Consider the following 6,545-nt stretch of genomic DNA (forward strand, 5'->3'; position numbering starts at 1 on the left):
ATTCCATGATAGTCCACGGTTGAGAATTTTTGCACCTATACACCACACATGTGCAGAAATCGGGAATTTCGCATGCCCATCCATGCAAATGGTCTTAGATAGACATGGAACCATGTGAGGATAAAAAAATTTAGTAAATTTAGTACCCATGCAAAGTTGTATGTCCATCTGACACTTAACCATTCCATGGTGGTCCACAAGTGGGATTTTTTTCCCCTGTACACCTTGCATGTGCACAAATTGGGAATTCACATGCCCATCCACCCAAACAATCTCTGTTGAACATGAAAATTTATTAGGACACAAGAATTTGTCAAATTAATTCCCATGCAATGTTGCATGCCCATCTAGCATGTGATCATTCCATGATGGTCTGTGACTGGGATTTTTTTGCACCTATGCAACATGCATGTGCATAAATTAAAAATTTTGCACGCCCATCCACCCAAATGGTCTTCGATGAACAAAAATTAAAAATTTTGCACGCCCATCCACCCAAATGGTCTTCGATGAACAAAAAAAAAATCAAATTAATATCCATGCAAAGCTACATGCCTATCTAACACTTGACCATTCCATGGAGGTCCATGTATGGGGGGTTTTTGGACCTATGCAGCATGCATGTGTACAAATTGTGAATTTTGCATGCCCATCCACCCAAATGGTCTCCAACCAACATGGAACTTTGTGATGACACACAATATGGTAATATTAATTCTAGTGCAAAGTTGTAATGTCTATCTAACACTTAACCATTCCATGACAGTCTATGGTTGTGATTTTTTTGCACCCATGCATGACACATGTATAGAAATAGGAAATTTCACATGCCCATCCATCCAAAGGTCTCTAATTGACATGAAACTTTGTAGGGATAAAACAATTAGTCAAATTAGTATCCATGCATAGTTGCATGTCCATCTAACCTATAAGCATTCTTTTGCACTAGGCCTAGATGCACAATGCATGTGCATAGATTGGGTATTTGGCATGCCCATCCACCCAAACAGTATCTGATGGACATGAAACTTTGCAAGGATAAAAGAAATAGTCAAACCAATTCTAGAGTAAAGTTGAACTCCCATCTCACACTCCACCATTCTATGATGGTCCACTGTTTGTAATTTTCTTACACCTATTTGCCGCACATGTGCACAAATTGGAAAATTTGCATGCCCATCCACTAAAATGGTCTCTAATTGACATGGAGACTTTTGAGAATACAAAAATTAATCAAATTAGGACCCTTGCACACTTGACAATCCACAAATGGGATTTTCACACCTATGCACCACACATGTGTAGAAATTGGAAATTTCACATGCCCATCCACCCAAACGGTTTCCAATCGACATGAAAGTTTGCAAGGAAATAAACAAATTCAAATTAGTACCCATGCCAAGCTATATTCACATCTAACAGTTGACAAAAGCAATGATGTTGGTATGTTGACTCAGGTGCATCAAACCACATGACAGGTTATGTAGAATGGATGCAAGATGCAAGGAAAATGGAAAGACCAGGATTCATGGAGACTGGTGATGATACTACACATCCTATTGTGCAGATTGGTAAAATTCCTTTGTCTATGCAAGATGGGAAAAAGAAATACCTGTTTGATGTATTTTATGTCTCGAATATCACCAAGAACCTGGTTTCTGTTGGTCAAATGGTTGAGTAGGGCTTGCAGGTCAGATTTAATCCTCATGGACGCTTTGTTGAGGATATGAAAAATACATGTCTCTTGATAGCAAAAATGAAGAAGAAGGGTAGCATGTTTACATTGGATGCGGACATGCCTGAATTGAGTGCTGCAATGTTTGCACATGGGACCAGTGTGGTTGCAGATATTGATATCTGGCATAAATGCATTGGTCATGTTAATGTACAACGACTAATGCAGGCCCAAAATCAGGCCCAAAATATTGTTGCAGGATTGCCTAAGTTCGAGGTTGTAGAAATGCATAAGGTATGTGAAGCCTGTCAATTTGGAAAACAGGCAAGGACACCATTTCCTAGACATGTTCAAGAGAGTAAGAGGCCATTGGAATTAATCCACTCTAATGTGTGGACTACTAAAGCTGCATCTATTGGAGGCTGTCGTTATTTTGTCACTTTTATTGATGACTACAGCAGAAAAGTTTGGGTGTGTTTTATGAAAAAACAAAGTGAAGTGTTTGGGCATTTCAAAGCTTTTAAAGCTATGGTCAGATGGAGGGGGAGAGTACCTCTCAAATGAGTTTGCATGGTTCCTATAGGAGCATGGCATAAAGCAGCAATATTCATGTAGTCATACCCCACAGCAAAATGGACTTGCAGAAAGCAAAAACAGGCATATTGGAGAGGTATCTCGTGCCATGCTCAATGAAAAAGACCTGCCAAATTATTATTGGGCTGAAGCAGTTGCTACAGCAGTCTACATAATGAACAGGACTCCCATTGTAGCAATACATGGCATGACACCAGAGGAGAGGTATACTGGTAGGAAACCAGATATTTCTCATTTGAAAGTTTTTGATTGCACTGCCTATGTTCATGTGCCAGATGAGTTGAGAAGCAAGTTGGATCCAAAAGCTGAGAAGTGCATCTTTATTGGTTATTCTCTACAACAAAAAGGGTATAGATGCTATAACCCTTCTACTCGTAAGGTTTACAGTGAGAAAGATGTTATTTTTGATGAGATGAGCAACTGGTATAAACTAATAAATGTGATTGATGATGTAGATACACAAAATGGTAATGCTGCATAGAATTCACAGCAGTTATCACAAAATATTAGTGGACTTGTAGTGTCCTCTAGGAGTGGTTCACATACTTTACCATGGATAGGCAGATTGAGATTAGGAGGATCTCCTCAAAGCAATGTAGATAGTGGTATGGAAGTATCACGAAAAGGAAAAGAGGAAGTAGATTAGCCCATGGTTGATGTGAATGCAGGTCACTCTTATGTGGATGGTGAATCCAGTGGCTCAGAATAGAGCCTTGATGATGAGTTGGGTATTCCTTCTGTTGTTACACCTGGAGTAAGGAAGACAAGGGATGTTTTGAGAGCACTTGGTAGTGATCCTATTTTTCACAGGTCTACCAAAGTCAAGTATCCTATGGATAGGCTTAAATATGATGGATTTACAGCCATTCATTATGCCTATATGGTCAAAGTGATACATGAACCAGAACCCACTTCTTTTGAGCAAGCCATGGGAAAAGAAAAATGGGAGAAAGCCATGGATGAAGAAATGGATGCCTTGGAAGTAAATGCTACATGGGAATTAGTGCCTTTGCCTAAATACAAGAATGTGATTGGTTACAAGTGGGTTTATAAGGTGAAGCACAATGCAAATGGTTCGATGAACAGATATAAGGCAAGATTAGTTGTCAAGGGCTATGCACAGACATATGGCATTGATTATGAAGAAACATTCAGTCCGGTTGCAAGGATGGCACCCATAAGAGTAGTCATTGCTATGGCTGCATCAAAGGGATGGTCTTTACATGAGATGGATGTAAAGAATGCTTTCTTGCATGGTGATTTGTAAGAAGAGGTCTATATGGAGCAACCAGCCACTAGGTTATATTCATGTTGTTCATCCTGGGTTTGTTTGCAGGTTGAAGAAAGCCTTGTATGGCTTGAAGCAAACACCCAGAGCACGGTTTGACAAGATAGCACAATATCTTGTCACTATTGGCTTTTAGATTTCCAAGGCAGATTTCTCACTTTATGTGAGAAAAACAGAGAAAGGCATTATGCTGCTTGTCATTTATGTTGATGATTTGATCATCACAGGTGATAGTGATGAAGATATCCTTCATGTGAAAATGCTATTGAAGCAGAAGTTTGAGATGAAAGATTTGGGAGAGCTGTGTTACTTCTGGGGCATTGAGGTGATTAGATCCACAAGTGGGATATGGCTCTTCCAAAGGCAGTATGGATTGGACATGGTGTCCAAATATGGGATGACAGGCTATAAGCCTATTTCAGTTCCTTTGGAGTAGAATGTGAAGTTGAGCACAGATGCAGGTGAGCTTCTGGAAGACCCTATTATGACAGACGCATAGTAGGAAGTTTAATTTATATGACTATTACCAGGCTAGATTTGAGCTATGATGTTGGATTGGTAAGTCAGTTTATGCAGGCTCCAAGGAAACTACATTTGGATGTGGCTAGACGCATACTGAGGTATGTGAAGTCCACATTGTAGTATGGACTATTTTATGAGACTCGAGTTCAGATACAGTTGCATGGATACACTGATGTTGATTGGGCTGGTAGTATTTATGATAGACGATCTACCAGTGGATATGTGTTCTCTTTTGGGAGTGCTGAAGTCACTTGGAGTAGCAAGAAACAGCCTACATTTGCCTTATCGAGAACATAGGTTGAGTACAAAGGTGCAGCAATGGCTGCATGTGAGGTAGCTTGGTTGTGTAATCTACTTTACGATATGCATCGGTCTACAAATGGGCCAGTTGTCATTTATTGTGACAACATGAGCATTATAGCAGTATAAACTTGGCTAATAACCTAGTATATCATGCTAGAACAATGCACATTGAGGTGCATTATCACTATTTGCGGGAGAAAGTTCTAGTAGGTTTTATTGATCTAGTTTATGTCAGCACAGAGGATCAGGTAGCTGACATATTCATGAAGGCATTGGGTGCAGAGAAGCTGCGCAAGTTCAGAGACCTACTTGGTGTGTAGGAATTGGGATTGAGCTCGAGGGGGAGTGTTGAGATATTGAGCTCCACTCATGATATGCCAGGGTGACCATTGTGCATTTATGTCACCGACTTGTTAGCTGTAGATGCAGTTGGTACACCGCCCATGAATAATAGCTGGATGATAGCTATCTTTATGTACTCTAGTTAGTGGCTCAATTAGTATGCCACCTAGGTTACCTGAGTTTGGTTTGAGACCCACATATAGGGTTCACCTATTCCTTTTGTACTTAGAGAGAGTTCTTTTGGCTTTCACAACTAAGAAGAGGAAGACTATTTTTAACTCCCACCTTTGTGTGTATTCCCCCATTGTGTATGTGATAAATCTGCAAGTGAGACTCCTTACTTCTCTCTCACTCTCTTCACACTAGCTTGCCTTCAGTGAAGGCTGTTGATACAATGGACTAGGGAGGTCTCCTCTTTATAGCTATGAGGGCGGTAGTCGGATCAACGTAATTGGTGGAACCGACTAGTCAACCTAGTCGATGGAACCAACTAATCATCCATGGAAAATTCAGGGAATATTCCTTATACTGTCGCAAGAATAAGGGGCTCCCACACAATCACCTTTCTACCATCAATGGTCTCATTGATAGACTTCATCTGACATGCACAACACAGGCTATGTAGGATATGTGGATGCCTAATGGGTTGTGGAATGCCCCAAATGTAAGAGAAATTGTATCCTTTGTAGACCCTAGATTCTAGGATCTTTCACTTAATTAAAGAAATACCAAAATGGGCACCAAGGTTTGGGGCCAATCTATGTCCTTGTTCTTGAGCAAGAGCACTCTAGCTCCCAATCTGTGTATGGTGATCACACATGGAAGTTGTGGGGAACTATGTGGATGAGTGGGCTACTACTAGTAACAGTTCCAAACTTTATGCTAGTTATTTGGGTTAAGAATGGATTCCTAAGGCCAAGATTGGTGAGAGCAGTGAACAACAGCACATGCTATGTAGGATATGTGGATGCCTAATGGGTTGTGGAATGCCCTAGGTGTAAGAGAACTTGTATCCTTTGTAAGCCCTAGATTCAGGATCTTTCACTTAATTAAAGAAATACCAAATGGGCGCCATGGTTTGGGGCCAATCTATGTCCTTGTTCTTGAGCAAGAGCACTCTAGCTCCCAATATGTGTATGGTGATCTCACATATGGCTGAAGCTAGTTTACATATGGTGATCCCATAGGACTTCGAGGTTTAGATGTACAAAAGCATGTATGGCAGTTGGACTATTGATCATGTACAATTTATGAATCATGATCGAGTTTGTGTGTACATGTGTGTACGACTAGTTCGAGATTCCAAGGATGCATGGAACCAAAGGTTGCATTCGGGCTACAAGGTACAAACTATTAGTAGGGTCATATGGCATGGTACACCGTTGTACGGGAAGTACAACAATCTTTGTCCTCCCTCTTTGGTTCATGCATTGGTCACCAATGAGGCAGCAAGCCCTCCTCTACTTTGGTCGTTGGAAGCCACCTCTATTCCTACATCTCTCAATCTGAATTTGAGAAAAAAAAGGATTATATTATGAGTAGTTTAGAAGATATACAATCATGATCAAAAGAGAACAGTTATAACAAGATTTTTTCTCATCTCGATACAAACAGTTGGTTATCAATCACAAGATCAGTCTCAGTCAATATCATAGTAGATGACTCTCTTGAATTGGCATTCTTGGTTAAAGGACTTGAGATATTCTTGTTCATGGTCCTGAATCTCCAAGAAGAAACGTTCGAGGTCACTGTTATAAATCCGGGATGCCTGCTAACCATTCAAAAAATAAATATTATGCGTTGGTAATATTCAAGTTGAAC

This window comes from Dipteris shenzhenensis, chromosome 3, assembly GCF_047967505.1.
Source record: "Dipteris shenzhenensis isolate YYH24624 ecotype China chromosome 3, Dip_SZ_1.0, whole genome shotgun sequence".
Taxonomy (NCBI): domain Eukaryota; kingdom Viridiplantae; phylum Streptophyta; class Polypodiopsida; order Gleicheniales; family Dipteridaceae; genus Dipteris; species Dipteris shenzhenensis.